At 39.1% G+C, this 21633-nt stretch overlaps 1 protein-coding gene across 2 annotated transcripts in view; it reads left to right on the top strand.

The window, feature by feature from the left end:
* The window catches only part of CDH8 (cadherin 8), a 409933-nt gene that overhangs the window by 368673 nt on the left and 19627 nt on the right, over nucleotides 1-21633 (top strand). The window lies entirely within an intron of this gene.

Genomic DNA, 21633 nt, shown 5'->3' with positions numbered 1-21633 from the left:
GATAGAAGAATTATTGCATTTTTGCAAGAAAGAAAACCTATAACCAACTTACTCATTATTCAGCACCAATTTTCTACAGATTAAAAAAAAATTCTGCAGAGCCGTGGGGTTCACTATGTCTTCTACTCCTACCACCATCCCCATCCCGGGGACGGGTGACCTCCGAAGACATTTTGCTATAATCGCTCAGCCTGTGACTATGTCAAATATCAGATAAAGCAGAACTTATTCTCTTTCCAAGAAAGACAGTTGTTTTTCTTCTTAGCTTGCAACATCAGTCCACAATTCAACACATGTGCATATATACACATCCTCATCTTCATTTTTCCAGGTGGTGGTGGCAAGGTGGGAGAGTGATTCTGGCATGGCCAGCAAGGTATCTGCCTACCCTATTCTTTCCACACTCTCTGAAAGAGGAAATGCAGAAGAAGAGCAACAAACTAGACATTCTTTTATATCAGACAGGTCTGCCGAAAGGAATCCTTCAAATGGCAGTAATGATGCATAGCAGGAGTGAGTGACTAAGAGAAATACCTAACAGTCAGGTTCACAGGCAACCTGAGACACTTAGGAAAAAACCTGTGATGGAAGGATCTTTATGGGATTGTCCATCACATTGCCTTTGGACATGAAAATTCATGTCAATGGAAGGACACTCATATAAACATTGTGTTTTCTCTCAAGATAATATAAATTCATCACAGTTTGCCTGGTCAATTCCAGGTTTATGCCAACTCTTCCAGCATTATACTTGGTAATAATGACCTCTTCTGTTTCTAAACTATTTCAATGATAAATATTATTGTCACCTAACCTCTACATTCCATCTGCATTCCTATTATAAAAAAGTCACTGATTTTTGCAAGTGAATTTAATAACTTCAAGTGAATAATGATGTGCTTCCCTTGAATACCACTTTATCTACATCGCAAAAACATTAAATATCTGTCAGTGTCTGGCAATGTAGTTAAGAAGGTGATCAAGGTGATTATGAAATGTTGACTGAATAGTTAAATGCATATAGGTCATGCATTTTTACTCTTATTTAGGAAGTTTTTAGAGAATGTTGTGACCAAGTACTATAAAGCTATCTTTCATGCAATTTTCCTATTACTCATCCATTCATGTACATTTAACATGTCGACTGAATTCTTGTGGCTTATCAGGAAAAGGTGTTGTGACACACACAAAGACATCGGAGTTATTACTGTATCCTATAATCATTGGTTTGTTTGTCTCAAGTCTAGGGTTTCCAGAGGGCAAACAAGGCCTGAGACAAAGGGACCTTAATAAGACTGGGTTGGGAAAGGGGGACAATGAGGATTTCTAGGAGAGAGAGGGGCTTAAGCTGTCTTATAGGAATTGCCAGATGGAGAAAGTAAAGACTGAGGGGTGTTTCAGTCCAAGAGAACAAATCAGGGGACAAAAAGAAGACTATGTAAATGTGTAAGATATGTATGTATGGCCAACTGCAGTGTCTGGCAATGCAGACAGAGAAGTTCAGTTCAGCGGTGAACTTCAGTTCATCCCAGAAATGAAGATGGCCCTTTGCAGGCAATGGAAGGGACAAACACAGGGTGTGACTAGAACATAAAGAAGGAGCTCTGATACTCAAGTCTGAAAGCAGTAAATCTGGGCTGATTCTTCAAGGTGAGTCTGTCTACCGAAAGTGTATGACTTACCCAGGTAAGTGAAAGCAGGGACCATCCACGACAAAGGGAATGTGACTTGCTTAAATAGCCATATATACAAGGGAGCATTGGCAGTACTCAACTCTATTGTGAGAGGGCATGTAGGCATTAATGACTAAAGATGAGGGCTGGAGAGAGACCCAGGGAGATTTTTAAAAATTGCTGCTGAAGGCTGTAATGTAAGAAAAGGAGGGACCACGTGCAGGCTAGGAATACAGACATAGATGTAGAGAATGGACATGTGAACATGGGGTTAGGGGGAGGGTGGGACTAACTGGGAGGTTGCTGTTGCTGCTGCTGCTAAGTCGCTTCAGTCGTGTCCGACTCTGTGGGACCCCACAGATGGCAGCCCACCAGGCTCCCCAGTCCCTGGGATTCCTCAGGCAAGAACACTGGAGTGGGTTGCCATTTCTGTCTCCAATGCATGAAAGTGAAAAGTGAAAGTGAAGTCGCTCAGTCGTGTCCGACTCTGAGCAACCCCATGGACTGTAGCCCACCAGGCTCCTCCACGAGTACTGGAGTGGGGTGCCATTGCCTTCTGTGAACTGGGAGGTTAGGACTGACATATATACACTGCTGTGTGTGAAACAGCTAGTGGGAAGCTGCTGTATAGCACAAGGAGCTCAGCTTGGTGCTCTGTGATGCCCTAGAAGGGTGGGATGGGGTGCGTGGGAGGGCCATTCCGGAGGGAGGGGAGAAGTGTATACACATGGCTGATTCACTCTGGTGTACAGCAGAAACTAACACAGCATTATAAAGCAATTATACTACAATAAAAATATAATAAAAAGGAAAGAAGGAAGTGATTCTTACAATGAGTTTCCAAGCTGCAATCAGTCCATAGGAGGAGTCGCTCATGTATAATAAACTATCCTTGTTAGAAAGAAAATCCTAGAGATTCCAGACATTAGTTATAGAGACATGTCTACTCTATCTCTGTGTCTTCTTAGACTGGCAATGATCTTAGAATAAGCATATGGTCCTGTTAATGAACATGTTACTTGGCACAGGAAAAAAAAAAAAGTGTAAAGACCAACAAGCTGAGAGATGTATTTCAAAGGTTTAATCAATAGCAACTGTAAAGGTGTGTGTTTATCGAAGGTGTATAAATATTTCACAATTTCCATTCTTGTACACACTGACCAAACTCTGAAGATCGTATCATGAATGTTAATGAAAATGGTGTTCTTTCAAACTTCATGTTGCTCATGTGAAATAGGAGAGCTTCTATAGATGAGAGAGACCATTTTTCAGTTCAGTTCAGTTCAGTCGCTCAGTCATGTCCAACTCTTTGCAACCCCATGAATCACAGCATGCCAGGCCTCCCTGTCCATTACCAACTCCCGGAGTTCACTCAGACTCACGTCCATCAAGTCAGCGATGCCATCCAGCCATCTCATCCTCTGTCGTCCCCTTCTCCTCCTGCCCCCAATCCCTCCCAGCATCAGAGTCTTCTCCAATGAGTCAACTCTGCATGAGGTGGCCAAAGTACTGGAGTTTCAGCTTCAGCATCATTCCCTCCAAAGAACACCCAGGACTGATCTCCTTCAGAATGGACTGGTTGGATCTCCTTGCAGTCCAAGGGACTCTCAAGAGTCTTCTCCAACACCACAGTTCAAAAGCATCAATTCTTCGGCGCTCAGCTTTCTTTATAGTCCAACTCTAACATCCATACATGACCACAGGAAAAACCATAGCCTTGACTAGACGAACCTTTGTTGGCAAAGTAATGTCTCTGCTTTTGAATATGCTATCTAGGTTGGTCATAACTTTGCTTCCAAGGAGTAAGCGTCTTTTAATCTCATGGCTACAGTCACCATCTGCAGTGATTTTTGGAGCCCCCAAAAATAAAGTCTGCCACTGTTTCCACTGTTTCCCCATCTATTTCCCATGAAGTGATGGGACCGGATGCCATGATCTTCGTTTTCTGAATGTTGAGCTTTAAGCCAACTTTTTCACTCTCCATTTTCACTTTCATCAAGAGGCTTTTTAGTTCCTCTTCACTTTCTGCCATAAGGGTGGTGTCATCTGCATATCTGAAGTTATTGATATTTCTCCCAGCAATCTTGATTCCAGCTTGTGCTTCTTCCAGTCCAACGTTTCTCATGATGTACACTGCATATAAGTTAAATAAGCAGGGTGATAATATACAGCCTTTTCCTATTTGGAACCAGTCTGTTGTTCCATGTCCACTTCTAACTGTTGCTTCCTGACCTGCATATAGATTTCTCAAGAGGCAGGTCAGGTGGCCTGGTATTCACATCTCTTTCAGAATTTTCCACAGTTTATTGTGATCCACACAGTCAAAGGCTTTGGCATAGTCAATAAAGCAGAAATAGATGTTTTTCTGGAACTCTCTTGCTTTTTTGATGGTCCAGCGGATGTTGGCAATTTGGTCTGTGGTTCCTCTGCCTTTTCTAAAACCAGCTTGAACAACAGGAAGTTCACGGTTCACATATTGCTGAAGCCTGGCTTGGAGAATTTTGAGCATTACTTTACTGGCATGTGAAATGAGTGCAATTATGCGGTAGTTTGAGCATTCTTTGGCATTGCCTTTCTTTGGGATTGGAATGAAAACTGACCTTTTCCAGTCCTGTGGCCACTGCTGAGTTTTCCAAGTTTCCTGTCATATTGAGTGCAGCACTTTCACAGCATCATCTTTCAGGATTTTAAATAGCTCAACTGGAATTCTATCACCTCCACTAGCTTTGTTCGTAGTGATGCTTCTTAAGGCCCACTTGACTTCACATTCCAGGATGTTTGGCTCTAGGTCAGTGATCACACCATCATGATTATCTTGGTCATGAAGATCTTTTTTGTACAGTTCTTCTGTTTATTCTTGCCACCTCTTCTTCATATCTTCTGCTTCTGTTAGGTCCATACCATTTCTGTCCTTTATCGAGCCCATCTTTGCATGCAATATTCCCTTGGTATCTCTAATTTTCTTGAAGACACCTCTAGTCTTTCCCATTCTGTTGTTTTCCTCTATTTCTTTTCATTGATCGTTGAGGAAGGCTTTCTTATCTCTTCTTGCTATTCTTTGGAACTGTGCATTCTGATGCTTATATCTTTCCTTTTCTCCTTTGCTTTTCGCTTCTCTTCTTTTCACAGCTATTTGTAAGGCCTCCCCAGACAGCCATTTTGCTTTTTTGCATTTCTTTTCCATGGGGATGTTCTTGATCCCTGTCTCCTGTACAATGTCACGAACCTCCATCCATAGTTCATCAGGCACTCTATCTATCAGATCTAGGCCCTTAAATCTATTTCTCACTTCCACTGTATAATCATAAGGGATTTGATTTAGGTCATACCTGATAGATGAGAGAGACCATTTTAGGATCATCTATATGTGCCAGAAAACTTTTTTAATAAGGAGGGTGCTTATAACTTGTCACCATGGTGCCAAGTTATTCCAAGGTTCCAGAAAGCCAGTAGTGACAGAACTGCAACAGGATCAATAAAAAACTCAACGTTCAAGACAAGAGGGGGAAGCATTATTAACCTTTAGAATCTATCTTTATACTTCCTTCTCAACAGTGCCTCCAAGAGTTAGAGTTACTTCAGAGACTCTCATGATTCAGGAACTTGATCATCTCTAAGATGATCCATATTCTAAAATATGGATACTGTACCTCCACAATGTCAATACCACCCCCCCTGTGACCCATTATTCAGCAAATTTCCAGCATCCCTTCTTGCTCCTCTACATCCTGAAGAATGTCAACTTTAGTGGAATGGTGTTAAGAATATAGACGTACACAGCTATAATTCAACTGGATAACATGAAATTCACGTTTCTAGAGAATGGAAGGCAGTCTAGATTAGCAGCTTACAGATCATGGTTAGATTGTTGTATCTCAGCTGGAACATGTGTTAGTGATGTGACTGTGGGTAAATTAGTTAAAATCTCTAAAACTCAGTTTTTACCTGAAAAAAAAAATTAGTAAAACTATCTTCATAAAAGTTTCATGATTTATGTTTATAAAAAGCAAGGACTCGACAAATGTTTTCTCTGTACAAAATTCCTGGCTATTATTATTATCACTGAAGCCAAAAAAGATCTACAATGATAGTTTTTGCCTTACAAAGCAATGGTTTCACTTTCCTTGCCTTTTTGTCCCTCACAAAGATTCATAAAAAGATGCTGTTTTAGAGCTGTAGTATCTAAGGTTCAGTGAGGTTGCCCTAAATCACAAAGCTGCATGTGCGTGCGTGCTACATTGCTCGAGTCGTGTCCAACTGTTTGTCACCCTACGGACTCTATCCCGCCAGGCTCCTCTATCCATGGGATTCTCCAGGCAAGAATATTGGAGTGGGTTGCCACACCCTCCTGACCCAGGAATTGAATCCATGTCTCTTAGGTCTCCTGCATTTGGGAAACCCAAATCACAAAGCTAATGAGTGCTAATTAAATAATGAAACCAGAGTTCCAAGTCTGCATGCTGGGGGTAGGAGGGGATTCACGAGAGAAAACGAAGCATGGAGTACAGATTGGTGAATGTTGACTGCATGCCTCTTATGGACCAGGTACTTTATACAGCTTATCTCATTTTAGCCTTCTGACAGTCCTAAAAATGAGATATCTTTTGCTCCGTTCTACATCTGTACAAATTTAAGATGAGTCATGTGGAGGAGCTTTTCCAAAGTCACAGAAGAACTAAGATTCGAACTCTAATCATTTTGATTCTAAAGCCCGTAGTGTCTCATTATGAAATCTTATTTGGGTAACAGAGAGGAGGCCAGTTCTTAAACTGTCAGATGAAATGGGGCGCCACACCTCTGCAGTTTGGAACCACCCACCCATCTATGCTTCAATGAAGCTCCCTCCACCCTGACTCCCCATCACTCATGTATCTCACCCTTTTGGGTCTATATTTTGGCTGTTACATACTGCAGACATGCCAAATGTGTGGCTTGTAGGTGGAAGAGGCAATGCATGAAATTAGAAGTAAACATAAGCTCACAGAAAGTAGTTCTTCTTTTCATTCAATACCCCCATCTTCTTAGCCCTATTTTCCACTGCAAACTCACTGCAGGGCTTTGACTGAAAAATTTTAAGCATAGAATAGATTTGGGATGTTTTATACCTAATATTTAAAATGTTCACTCTGATAAGGACCATTTGAGTTGATATTAAGAGTAGTCCATCCACTAGAAAGCAAAAAGAGGGAAAATGTTCTTTTGAAATGGGGTGCATATTCTCTGTCAATCAACTTGAGATTTCTCAGTACAAAAGTATTCCCTAGCTGGGGAAAGAGCAGAAGGGAATTTATGCTGTTCAAATCCTCATATCCCCACTGGCATCTCAGTGGGATCATTCTGCAGAAACCCAAGACACAAGGGGATACTAACTCTAGGACTGCTATGTGTGGAGATAACCCAGGGAATAAGCACATTTCATTTCCTCCAACTGTTCAGTGGCCTATCAACAACATGAAAAAGGAAGCACTGTAAAAAGGAGACAAAACTCTCCTTTGTAAACTCCTTTAAAAACAAAATGCCTTGCAGACAAGTCTGGGTCCTGCAGGAGGTTAGGAGCAGAGAGAAAATTGCTGCTTGTACCTGCCTTGAGTCCTTATACTCATAAGTAAATAAATTCAGGGTCTTTCATTAGAATTTCCAAGGGCACATAAGCAGTAATTACATCCTTGGCTTGCATCTGATCTGAATGAATGAGGTACAAATAAGCTGCTCTGGCAGAGAGGTTGGAATGATGGAGATAACACTTGAATGTGACATAATAAAGCAAGAAGACAACATGAATAGATGTGTCCACCTTCTTGCTTCCTCTACTGGTCCAACATAGTCTGGAATCTGAGAAGAGATTTCAAAATGCTTAGAACACGAGTTCTGGGGGGAAAAGATGTGGATATGAGGCCCTCTAAGGCAGTTTTGTGGGATGAGTTACTTCACTGCTTTTGCCCTCGTGTTCTCATTTACCAAAGGAGGCCGATGATGTTCCTCACCATCATCGAGAAACAGTACCTGATAAAATAGTACATAATAAACATAGTACATGATAAAAAACCAAATACAATAATAGCTTAAGAGATGAAGCTTAGAAAGACTCACCACAATTCCCAGCTTATCAATTATACAGATTCAATAAAATACATTAGAATTCACTTAGGCTAGTACTGTTATTTTCATTTTATAGATGCTAAAACTGAAGCACATGGGGGTTAAGCAACTTGCCAATGGCACTTAACTGATAAATGCACAGCCAGAACCAATCCCAAGCAATCTGACTCCAGAATGCACAAGAAAAGACATTGGGCTAGGAAGTTTTTCTTATAGTGTAAGATTACAGTAATAATTCCTGGTGGGAAGGTTTGTGTGAGACCTAATGAAGTTGTAACTATGAAATCAAATTGGTAGAGATTTCCTTGTGACCTTCATCAAGACCTTCATAAGGTCCTTTAAATTCATGAGATTAGGCTTCTGTGTCAGGAATTCCATATACTTAATGCTGTTACTAAAGGCCAGAATGACTTTTCAAAAGGTCGACTACGTGTGCCTCAGAGTCCTGATCTGTATAATGGGTATGTCATACCTTCATTTATAGTGAAGACTGCTGGATGAAATCTGTATATGTACAGTGCGTGCTAAATGTGGAGATGACCTTTATGAACTCTCTGGGATTTGAAACTGAAATGTTTCACTTCAAAATAGAGTAAGGACTGAGAATTCCCAAATTTCTCACAATCACATTTCATCCCTTTTTCATTGTGGCATGAAAGGAAGAGGGAAAAGAAATCAGACTAAAATTAATCCCTTGTAAACTATGTATTCTGTTCAATGATTCATTTAATCTATTACAACATTTCAGGAACAAATATCAATACCATTTTAAAGTTTATGGTACTGAGGGAAAAGAAATTATGTGACTTGCATACGATAAGTTTATGGTTAGGAAGCTGCGGAACTGGTCTACAGGATCTTTCATAAAAATCCATTGTTGCTGCTTTCTGCAAAACTGCCCCTGTTAAACTCTTTATTCCCTCTTGTTTTTAAAGCTATTTGGTTAAGCATAGCTTTCGCTTTCAGATCTCCAAAGGACACCTCCAATATGCAGAAATGTCCTTGCAATTTCCAAACACATACTGCCTAAACTAAAATGCATTAACTCCAACAAATAAAAAGAAACACAAATTCCAGCCCTGTCAAGGTTTCCAGCTGCATGACTTCCAATTAAAAATTCTCCTTTTCTTCAGTCAAGTAACATCTCCAACATAGATAACAATTTTACTGCGACATCTTTAATACCATTAATGATTTGATCTTTCTGTGGAGAGCTTAACAGCCTGTAGAAGACAGCAACAGACCCGAGGAAGGTAGGTGCAAGGTTACACAGCGGGAAGAGCTAGTGATCTGAACATATTAAAGTGAGTGCCCCAGAATTAAAGGAACCAGATGAGGTGCACTTACAAAGTAACACTTGAACACAAACCAACTGATTTTTTAAATAAGGATTTTGGAATGAGAAAGTGGATTTTCAATATCTCTTCGGCTTTATCTTCACAGGCAAAATCAAACGGATAATTGAGGCAATTAGTACTGAGAACAGTGCCTTGTGACTAATAAATTTGAAAAACAAATAATTCAGGCCATAAATAAATAAATAAAATCCTGCTGTCATGAAAACAGAGTAAGAAGAATGGAAGCATTCTTGCATAAACAGGGATCATTATTTGAATAATTGCCTAAAGATTTAGATTGTCTTTGTTTATAGATAGGGGTTTACTGTGGTTTTGAGGAATCAGATTCACTGACCCAGAAATACCTCAAAACAAGTAAGACTTTTTGCTTCAGTTATGCATGAGTAAAGTCTGGCAACTTCAAATATATTCAGTTTCCCTAAATGAGATAAACTGAGTGGATGAGAATAATATTCATTTTTCATTCCATAACCATTATGGATTTACTATTGCCTTGGTGCTAGATTCTTTAAATATAAAGCCAGTGAAGGAACTTCAGTATTGGTCCAGTGGTTAAGTATCTGCCTTCCAATGCAGAGGGCACTGGTTCAATCCCTAGTTGGGGAACTAAGACCCCATATGCTATGGGGCAATTAAGCCCCTGTGCCTCAAACACTAAGCTTGTGTATGCTCTGGAGCTCATGTGCTGCAACTAAGACCCCTACATAGTTCCCCCTCCAAAAAAAGTGTGTGTATGTGTGTGTGTGTATATAATTAAAGTTATTGAAAACACAACCTCTGCCCTCAAATGAACTTACCATTTCAGACTGAAAAACAAACAAACAAAAATGCACAATGTGAGAGCTGTTAGTTAACTCTGTTTTAGGCAAAATGAGGACTATAGCCTGGGAGACAAATCTCAGTTAGCTCTCAGGTACTGGTTACAGGGTAGGAGGGAAGGTCAGTATTATATATGATTTTAGTGAAGGAGAATATATGCAGTCAAGCACGCATTTTGGCAGAGGCATGCTGCTGGCCATGAGAACAGGTGTCACCATTAATGATTTTCATGTTTTTCCAATATGAGGAAATGCAAGAATTTGGGCTCACAAAATCTTCTAAAAATAGCTAACTATCTGACAGCCTGTTCTGCCATTTTTGCTAGAGCACAGAGTGCCTCATTCCTGATTTCTACCCTGAACTCCTTTCAGAGTGTGTTGAAGGATAGTGACTGCAGTGGCTAGTGACCTCATCCTTGTAGATAGCAAGAGACAATTTTTAGTTGGCACCATTAACCTGTGATGAACACAGTAGTAATCCATTAAGTTAGTTCCATTCTTAGATAAGAGAACAAGTTCTGCTTTGATTCTACCCTAAAGTCAACAGTCATCTGTCACGGGAAGTTGTGCGGAACAAGGCAAACCCATTTCCTCTGGTAAGGGTAGCAACCAAGGGAAGAGAAAACCCACAAAAGGGCAATAATGATAATAATTTAAAATTGACATTGTTCCTGTGTGTCTGGTCTATGTTAAGGACTTTGTATACCTTATGTCCCTGGAGAAGGGCACAGCAACCCACTCCAGTATTCATGCCTGGAGAATCCCATGGGCATAGGAGACTGGTGAGCTACAGTCCATTGGGTCGCAAAGAGTCGGACCCGACTGAAGCGACTTAGCATGCATGCAAGCATACCCTATGTCATGCCATCCTCACTATTAGTCTGTGAGGTAAGTGCTATTATTATCATTTTATATAAAAGGAAATTGAAATTTCAGTGTTTGAAAAGGTCTTAGACAAACTATGTAAATGAATACCGAAGGTCTCTTCTTAATCTCTTTGATTTCATCTCCTTTTACTCCAGCTGTGGTCCACTTCATTCCACTATCTCCAGTCACAACAGCTCCCTTCCTGTTGAACTCATTGAGCTCATCAATGGCTATCTTCACCTCAGGGTCGAACTTACCCTTCCCGCTCTTAACACACTCCCCTCCCCCACCCCCATATATCTGAATGCTGGACTCACTCATCACCTGCCTCAAATCTGCTAAAATGTGCCAAGAGGGCAGGCTTTCACTGAACATGCTTTTCTCTCCTTTCTTCCCGCTCTGCCTAGCATCCTTTATTTTTCTCCGTAGTATTTTCACTCTCTATGAGAACTCACTGGCCAACTTCTCACACCCAGTTCCTCTGCTATCCAAACTAAGTTGAATGTTCATCCTAGATTTTTATTTTTATATAGAACCCTTTAGGAAAAAAAAAAAAATTCTGTGCTTTCAAACTCTGTTTTCAATTCAATTGTTCAAGGACCTACTAAGACAACAGAAACCATTTTGGGTATTTAAAACAGGAAAAAGTAAAGCAAGACATTGGTCCCAAAGATGATTGAAAATGCTGAGAAGCCTGTTGATCTAAACAAATACACAACATGAGAGTTGTGAGTCAGGTTTCATTTGGGGCAATATGAGGACTACAGCTTGGGAGACAGCGCCTCAGATAGCTCTGAGTAACTTCTCCAAGAGGTAGGGAGGAAGGTCAGTATATATGTAATTTTGGTGAAGGGTGAGTACATGCAATCAAGCATGCCTTTTTTGCAGAAGGTTTCTGCTCTTTTTGTGAAGGGTACTGATAGTCACAAGGAGCAGACATCACCATGAAAGATTTTCGCACTTTTCTAGATACGAGATGAAACATGAATTGGTATCATAAAATCGGTTTCTGAAAATATCTGACTACCTGAAGACCTGTTCTGCCAGGTATTTCCAAAGCACAGACTGCCTCATTTCTGCTCTCCACCCTGAACTTTCAGAGGGTATTGAAAATCAATAGCTGCAGCAAGTGCCAGTTTTTGGTTGAAAAGCTAAACAAGGGACAGGGAAGCACCCTAAAGATTGACAACAAAAGAAAGTTTCTACGGCTGCTAAGTAAAGAGAGAAAGGCAGAATATGGAATTACTGGAGCCCATGGTCAGTCTGGAGTTTGCTAGAAAAGCTAGAATCACAAGAGGCCAAATGGAATGAGAGGGAGCCAAAGCCACTGAGGAGGTTCAGCTGCTGCAGAAACGCCACTTGAGGTAGAAAAGAAGGGAGATGAATAGCATGACTTGGGATCTCCTTTTCTTTAGCCACTGTGTTTGGTTGAAACCAGCCAAACAGGATGATACTGGGTCTGTTAGGTCAGCACCTCCTACAACACAGAGCAGAGCACTGGGCCATCAGGAGATGGATTTGAGTACCGGAAGTCAAATAACTGGCACAGTCTCAGTGATGAATTAGGCTTCAGGTTGGCTTTAAGGGCCTTTGACATAGACCTTCAATGTATCCTGGCTTCTGTGTTACACAGCACATGCCAAAAATGTAGTTAATGAAATCTGTGTGTGATTTCTGCATTTGTTATTATTGTTGTTGTTTAATTAAGCGTCCAACTAGATTATAAACTCCACGACAGCAGCTATATCTTTTCATTGTCATATCTATTATGTAATACCTCAATCCCTGGTGGCTCAGACGGTAAAGCATCTGCCTGCAGTGCGGGACACCCAGGTTCGATCCCTGGGTTGGGAAGATCCCCTGGAGAAGGAAATGGCAACCCACTCCAGTACTCTTGCATGGAAAATTCCATGGACTGAGGAGCCTGGTAGGCTACAGTCCATGGGGTCACAAAGAGTTGGACATGACTGAGCGACTTCTCTCTATTATTTAATGCATAGTCTATAGAAAAACTTTCACAAAGTTCTTCTCAATAAATGCCTGGTAAATGAATGAATGAGGGTGAATAATCTGAGCTACTGCAGCACAGTGATTTATATACTATCATCACATTGTAATAATGACTTGCTTATTGGTTCTGGTTCTATTTCCTAACCTAGTCTTCTAGCTCCAAAAAGGCAAGAATGTGTAAGTGATCTCAAATTTTGAAAGGAAGTATGATTGCCTAGTATCACAGTATCATAAGTTCAGTTGAGTTCAGTCGCTCAGTCATGTCTGACTCTTCACGAAACCATGAATCACAGCACACCAGGCCTCCCTGTCCATCACCAACTCCTGGAGTTCACTCAAACTCACGTCCATCGAGCTGGTGATGCCATCCAGCCATCTCATCCTCTGTCATCCCCTTCTCCTCCTGCCTCCAATCCCTCCCAGCATCAAAGTCTTTTCCAATGAGTCAACTCTTCCCATGAGGTGGCCAAAGCACTGGAGTTTCAGCTTTAGCATCATTCCTTCCAAAGAAATCCCAGGGCTGATCTCCTTCAGAATGGACTGGTTGGATCTCCTTGCAGTCCAAGGGACTCTCAAGAGTCTTCTCCAACACCACACTTCAAAAGCATCAATTCTTTGGCACTCAGCTTTCTTCACAGTCCAACTCTCACATCCATACATGACCACTAGAAAAACCATAGCCTTGACTAAACGGACCTTTGTTGGCAAAGTAATGTCTCTGCTTTTGAATATGCTATCTAGGTTGGTCATAACTTTCCTTCCAAGGAGTAAGCGTCTTTTAATTTCATGGCCACAGTCACCATCTGCAGTGATTTTGGAGCCCCCCAACATAAAGTCTGACACTGTTGCCACTGTTTCCCCATCTATTTCCCATGAAGTGATGGGACCAGATGCCATGATCTTTGTTTTCTGAATGTTGAGCTTTAAACCAACTTTTTCACTCTCCTCTTTCACCTTCATCAAGAGGCTTTTTAGTTCCTCTTCACTTTCTGCCATAAGAGTGGTGTCATCTGCATATCTGAGGTTATTGATATTTCTGTGGGCAATCTTGATTCCAGCTTGTGCTTCTTGCAGTCCAGCGTTTCTCATGATGTACTCTTCATATAACTTAAATAAGCAGGGTGACAATATACAGCCTTGACGTACTCCTATTCCTATTTGGAACCAGTCCGTTGTTCCATGTCCAATTCAAACTGTTGCTTCCTGACATGCATACAGATTTCTCAAGAGGCAGGTCAGGTGGTCTGGTATTCACATCTCTTTCAGAATTTTCCACAGTTTATTGTGATCCACACAGTCAAAGGCTTTGGCATAGTCAATCAAGCAGAAATAGATGTTTTTCTGGAACTCTCTTGCTTTTTCCATGATCCAGCAGATGTTGGCAATTTGGTCTGTGGTTCCTCTGCCTTTTCTAAAACCAGCTTGAACATCAGGAAGTTCACGGTTCACGTATTGCTGAAGCCTGGCTTGGAGAATTTTGAGCATTACTTTACTAGCATGTGAGATGAGTGCAATTGTGCAGTAGTTTAAGCATTCTTTGGCATTGCCTTTCTTTGGGATTGGAATGAAAACTGACCTTTTCCAGTCCTGTGGCCACTGCTGAGTTTTCCAAGTTTGCTGGCATATTGAGTATAACACTTTCACAGCATCATCTTTTGGGATTTGAAATAGCTCAACTGAAATTCCATCACGTCCACTAGCTTTGTTCATAGTGATGCTTTCTAAGGCCCACTTGACTTCACATTCCAGGATATCTGGCTGTAGGTGAGTGATCACACCATCGTGATTATCTGGGTCATGAAGATCTTTTTTGTACATTTCTGTGTATTCTTGCCACCTCTACCTTTCCTCAAAGTTGATGAGGGTGATTAAATTAATTTTTTTTATAGAGAGGTTGCTGCTGAGCAACAAGAAGCTCAAATGGATTTTAGAATCTTTCTATTAATATAAGACCCTTAATGGGAAGACAGTCAGATTTGTGACTATGAACTCGACAAAGAGATTAATGAATGTAATGCATGATGAAATAAATATCTACAATTAACGCCTCTAATAAATACATAATGATACTCCAATGTCCTTTGACACTTTAAAAAACCCAAATAGTGTACCTGTAAGGGCCCCTTTCAACACGCTTGTCAGATAATCCCTGATTGTGGTTGGTTAGAGCATGCCAAAGAGAGCTGGGAATTCAAATTTGCACTTCAATGACTCTTGTAAGCATGACACTGTACTTGGGGATCTACATATATTATGTCATCAAATTCTCATTTAAAAGTAAAATGCATCCCTGTAAAGGTCCATGAATTAAATCATGTGTGCCATTTACAGACCTTAGGGTTGGTATTGTGCTATAGGTTTTAATATACAGTACTATCTGATCTTTCTACAACTTCTACAGGTTGTATCTTATCATGTCATTATTCAGTTACAGGACTAGAAATTCAAAAAGGCAGACCACCTTGACCAAGTCCACAAAGTTCCTAAAGAGCAAAGATGTAATTAGAAAATATCTAGGTTATTAATTTTTTTAACATTTAATACAGAAAACATCAAATGTGTACAAAACTTATTGAACACCACATACCCATATCTTAAATTTCAAAACTGTCAGCTTAGCCAAGCTTATTTCATGTATCATCTGACCACTTTTCTTGACTTGTACTTCCCTGAAGCAAGTCCTAGATAGGATATTATTCATCTTTCATCATTTTAGTATATTTTATCTAGGCTCCTTTTTAATGTAAAAACTGTTTGTATATATAGAATAAATAGTTTAATGCAGAACTAGTTATTACCGGGAAATGTTAAAAACTACCATGTACTTTCACTGTGAATTGCCACTAGCAAACCAACCATTTCAGCCCACACACAGGAGGTCAATCATTATCCCAAAAGCTATACAGGATCATTACAGATGTTCTGTTAGCTTATTGGACAGGAACAAGAATTTACAAGGAAACAAACACAAGTCAGAGAACAAGTGCTGTATTTTTTCAAAAACATCTTTGTCTTTAATATAAGGGCTGTGGGGAAGGAGAAGAATAATTGAGGAAAAACACCATAAGTATAATGAATTGAAGGATATAATTGCATGTACAGTAAGAAGAACTAAAAAAAAAAAAAAAAAAAAACCACTGGAAAATACTCAACTGCAAAAACATGATAATAAAAGTAACACAAGAATTTTAAGCATTGCTTCTACATATTGCCCTGGGTATTGAGATCTTGGCAAATGAGTGTTTAAAAGTAAGAATGCAGAGCAATTAGCAGAAAATTCATATATGACATCTCTCGGGAGTCTTTTTGAACCAATTTCATTTATCCTTAGACTTTTAATATCTTCCATCTAACATTAAAAAAAATAAAATAAAATTACTAGTTTTCCTAATAAATAAACTCTCATTGCTTCTGATCACAAAAAATTAATGAGCTGTTAAATGTCCATAGAAACTGTTTTTAGTCTTAAATGGCTTCTTGTAAAAGGAAAATGCTTTAACTCTTTTCAGAAGATTGGCTTAGATTTCACTTTCCATACACACACACAAAAGACTGAAATAAGCTCTTTTCTGTTATAGAAAAGCAAGTTAAACAGCAGGATCTACTTATCGAGTGGTGTGAATATCTATTTTTCAAAATGTGGAATATCTTCAGAAGCTTATCCTTCTTTACTTGGAGAGATTATTTTTCCAGAGATTCAGTGAAAGTTTCTACAGTTTTTGCAAAGCATTATGCATACTGGTAGGATCATCCAGATTACCGTAGAGGACACCTAAGTTTAGGAGCCAAATGCTGTCAGCTGTCAATCCATGCACAGTATTGCTCAAAGAAACATTCTGTGCATTGGCCTTAAGGTCATGAGGCTGACTTTGCAACTGCTCTTCCAATCTTTAAAGGATATGCAGCTCTCTCAATATGAATGCTCAAATGTGACAATATCCTTTTTATTTTTCAAAGTTTTAAAATGGCCTTTTGAGACACAGATTACATTTCATAAAACTCACTTATTTTATGGTGAAATTTAAGGGATTTTTTAGTAAATTTACAAAGTTGTGCCTCTATCACCACTATCTAATTTTAGAACAATTCTATCACCTTCAAATGATGAATAGGTTTGCTGATATAGAAGGCTTCCCAGGTGGCACGAGTGGTAAGGAATCCGCCTGCCAATTCATTAGACACAAGAGATGTGAGTTCGATCCCTGGGTTTGGAAGATCCCTTGGAGAAGGAAATGGCAACCCACTCCTGTATTCTTGCCTGGAAAAATCCCATGGACAGAGGAATCTGGCAGTCTACAGTCCATGAGATTGTAAAGAGTTGGACATGACTGAGCACTTGTCAGCAAAACTGATATAGGCTAACCTTTCATCTCAACTATGTTTTGATAGCCAATTCTATTTTTAATTTTCTAAATGTGTTATTGTCATTTATCCACTGACAGGTGGTACCAGTTTCTAATTGGCATAACAGGGCAACCAAATGTGGGATCATCTTAAAAAAAAAAACAAAAAAACTTAGTCCTAGAAAGACTGAAGGACCCAAATAAGGTAAACCAAAGAGCTGAACTGGAGATTTTTTAGGGAAAGTTTTTTTTTTTTTTTTTGCATCAGATGAGTTAAAGTTGGAGGTTAAAAAAAAAAAAAGTTGAGGTTCCCAGTGGGAGAATGAAGAACATATGAAAAATCCCAGTAAGTAAAAGTACTAGCACTTTCTGTCTTCCTTTCTTAGGGCATCAGCGACAAATTATACCTATATTAACCCTGCAAGATTATGCCCTTTTCTTTGATTCCTGTGTTCCATGGACAGAATTACATATAGCAAATACTTGACAGAAAGAGATGTTAGAGACAAAATGTTAGAGACAAAAGACAATTATATCCTACTTTTGGAGGGCTGTCTTCCAAAGATGGAAGCAAAACTAAGACTAGAGATGGCAGATGTTTTAAATTAAATGTTAGATTTTTAAAAGTCATCTTTATTGACATATAATTGACCTATAATAAACACTTTTAAGTAGTTGTACTCTACTTAACACATATTTTCTCCTTTTTTTACCTTATATTTTACTTTATAATTTAGTTTGTATTTTACCTTTGATGCTTTCAAATAGAAATTCATTGGAAAGTATAAAAGTATAAAATCCAAATATTCTTAAAAGATTGCATGCTTTGCTTTATTTCAAAGCTAAAGTGATAATCTTACATATATGAATAATAATGACTATTGTTTTAAGTTTCATTAAACACTGCACACTTTAGAACTTGAAAATGTACTTTACATGAAAATTCACATTTACTCCTCAAACACCTCCTGACCCTCAGTCCCTTAATTAGCAGTTTGGGCACAATAAGAGTACCTGCTATGACTTTGGGGAAATTATTTTAACATGCAATCAGGTAAGAAATAAAATTAGGATGGAAACACAATTAGGAAATGATTCCAGAGCCCAAACATTAATACAACATTCTGAACTACACATCCTAAAGAAATTGCACCTAATATAAACTTTTCAGGAATTAGAGTGTTAAAAAGAGAACAAATTCCCTTATAAGTCTCTTTATTTGTTAAGCATTCCCCTTAAGATTCCAAAATTGGAGAATCCAATGGTGGAGATCTCTATATCACTGCTCACTCTCAGGAAATACCATACATTTATTGTCAGTGGGGGTGGTAAGCTTGGAAAATCAAATATCATCTTGAGAATATTTTAAAAGACTCATCAAAAATTCCTTTTATTTGAAAAGAAAGTATTAAAATGAAATCATGCATGACTTGAAAATGTATTCAGATTTCTCCACAGTGTATAACAATAGGGAATTTTATCAGATTACATTTTCAATAAAAAGAGTTTGAATGAGTCTGATGTGATTCCTATTTCAATCATAAGGGTGACCTACACAGGTATCTTTTTCTTCGATCATTTTATTTCTGCTCTCGCCATCTGTATTTTAACCTGTTAATATGTGGGTGAATTTGAGGAAAAGCAAATCAGTTTGACCTTTAATGTAAAGTCATTTTTGTATGATCAAAACAGTACTATTTCCAAGACTATAAAGAGCATGGATTTTAAGATTCAAAAGCACGTGCCATTCTCAGCAATCTGGGAGGAATGATAATGTGACCACTACTTGCATGATAATTTTATCTACATGACTGCCTTCCATCCTCTTGCCTTCACTGTATATTAAGACTTCTGCCCAAAGATATATGTTTAGCCAAGCTATTTTGATATAACTTATTAAACTTTAAAATGATTCAACAACAAACACTGGACTTCAGCTCGCTGTAGGATGCCACATTTTCTTGCATCATTTCCCTTCTTTTTTAGCAGCTATTTTACCACTAAACCAGAAAAGAAGGAATTATGCAGGAAAGTTGCTATCAGCCACTGCCCCTGCTGGATTACAGAACCGAGAGCATAATAGCTTCCCCAGTGGAGCCTCTGAAGGCTTGGCCAAGCCATTAACCACTGCTCACACCTAAGGGAGGAACAGAGTAGAATGGCTCTCAGGCATCTCAGGAGATTTTTATGCAAACAAAATTTGTTTGAAATGCAGATGTCCAGGGCCTAGCCCCAGAAATTCTCATTCAGTTCATTTACAGTAAAACCCAAGAATATGCATTTTTAACATGCCCAGCTATCTATTTGTATCTGAAATTTTCAGTTGGCTTCTGTTTGTGTGAATATTTGCTCAGATCATTAAAAAGGTTGGGGACTTTCCTAGCAGTCCAGTGGTTAAGACTTCACCTTCCATTGCAGGGGAATAGGTTTGATCCCTGGTTGGGGAGATAAAGAGCCCACATGCCACAAGGCCAAGAAAGAGAAACATAAAACAGAGACAGTATTGTAACAAACTCAATAAATAATTTAAAAATCATCCATATCAAAAATAAATAAATGAAAAGGCTTGAATTTAGAATGTTAAGATGAACAAAATATATCAGAATCTAGTATATAATAGACACTTTACTTTCAAAATTAATGTAATAATATATGTAACATTAGTGACATATGATCCTCTCATTGCATTCTATTTATGTAGGACTGGGTATATCTTGGACTTTCAAAGAACTGCTTTGCATTCTGGGTCTCTTGTAACACCCTGACTTACTCATATTCACTGATGACTGTTAGTATTTGTTCAACAAACTAAAACCACTATATTTGCTTTGCATTTACTTTATAATCAAATCTCCATTACATCTCTGAATTAGATAGGCCAAGAATCCTCAGGATTCTGTTTGTTTCTGTTGCTTCCTTCATAAAGGAAATTATCAGTTTTCAGCTGATTAGTGAATCAGAACTTTCCCCACATTAACAGAGGAAGATGTGAAGTTATCAGATACAAGGGAGAAGATGTATATAAAATTACATAGCCACAAAACTGATATGAGAAATGTGATCAAGAAACAGATTTTTGGAAATGGAGAAGAATGGGCACTGCATGTTATTAGTTCCATGATTGATAGACTGAATTTGTGATAATGACCATCCAAGTAGATGTACCCAGTAGGTAAGCAGAGGAGGCATAGGGCTAATATTTTAGATAAATATTATCTGGTAAATCAGGTACCAATACAATAAATATTGTCTGAAATCAGGTAAGTGAAGGGGATTCAAATAAAATCATGAAGAAGTTAGAAAAAAAGCTTGAGAACAGAATGCTATGGAACAGAAAAATGGTAATTATAGGGACAAGAGGCAATGTTGTCCTCTGTACTTCTGCCATTTAACAAACCAGCCCTTGCATCCAAACCCAGTTCACATTCTACTCTTTCCTTAAAGCCTCTTTCATTTGTGTCTATGATGAAAGGTACAGATGGCAATGCAGGAGACACGGGTTCAATCCCTATTTGGGGAAGATCCCCTGGAAAAGGAAATGGCAACCCACTCCAGTATTCTTGCCTGGGAAATCCCATGGACAGAGGAGCCTAGTGGGCTATACAGTCCATAGGATCACAAAAGATTCGGACACGACTTAGCGACTAAACAACACCAACCACAGATGGCATAGAGGACCACAGGGGATACAGGAGTGAGATCAAAGGACAGGGATCAAGGTTAGAGAATGATCATCAGCTGACTCACATTTTAACTTGCTATTAACATTCTATTTTCTCTCCCCTCTGAGTTAGATGTTCCTTGAGATCAGTAATCATAAACAACAATAACAACAACAAACCTATCCATTTATTCATTCAACAAAGATTCATTAAAATCTCACCACGGAGACTGCCATATGTGACACATGTGGTAGACAACAGGAGATATTCACTTTAGACAAAATCTCTGCATTCAAGGATCTTCCAGCTGGTGAGACAGAACCATCACCCCTGACTGCATTGCAGCATGCTGGGTGAATATGTGCCCAAGAAGACTTTCCTCTCACAGCGATGTCTTGGATATAATAGGAACTGAATAACTGAGGACAGAATGAACTGAATGTGTCAGTGTGGATTTGAAAGACTTCAAGATGGAGGCATGGGTGAAGGCAAAGGAAAATGGATTTGTACCGTTTTCGGTGACTTTCACATTATGTCTTATTTTCATATGTGCAAATTCAAAATCTTCAAGAAAATGATGGTATCTAACAAAGTGACAATTTCTAGGAATGCTTCAGTTCAGTTCAGTTCAGTCGCTCAGTTGTGTCCAACTCTTTGCGACCCCATGAATCACAGCATGCCAGGCCTCCCTGTCCATCACCAACTCCTGGAGTTCACTCAAACTCACATCCATTGAGTTGGTGATGCCATCCAGCCATCTCATCCTCTGTTGTCCCCTTCTCCTCCTGCCCCCAATCCCTCCA

The sequence above is a fragment of the Bos indicus genome, chromosome 18, assembly GCF_029378745.1.
Source record: "Bos indicus isolate NIAB-ARS_2022 breed Sahiwal x Tharparkar chromosome 18, NIAB-ARS_B.indTharparkar_mat_pri_1.0, whole genome shotgun sequence".
NCBI classification, from domain to species: Eukaryota; Metazoa; Chordata; class Mammalia; order Artiodactyla; family Bovidae; genus Bos; species Bos indicus.
This window is presented reverse-complemented; position numbering and strand designations above follow the sequence as displayed.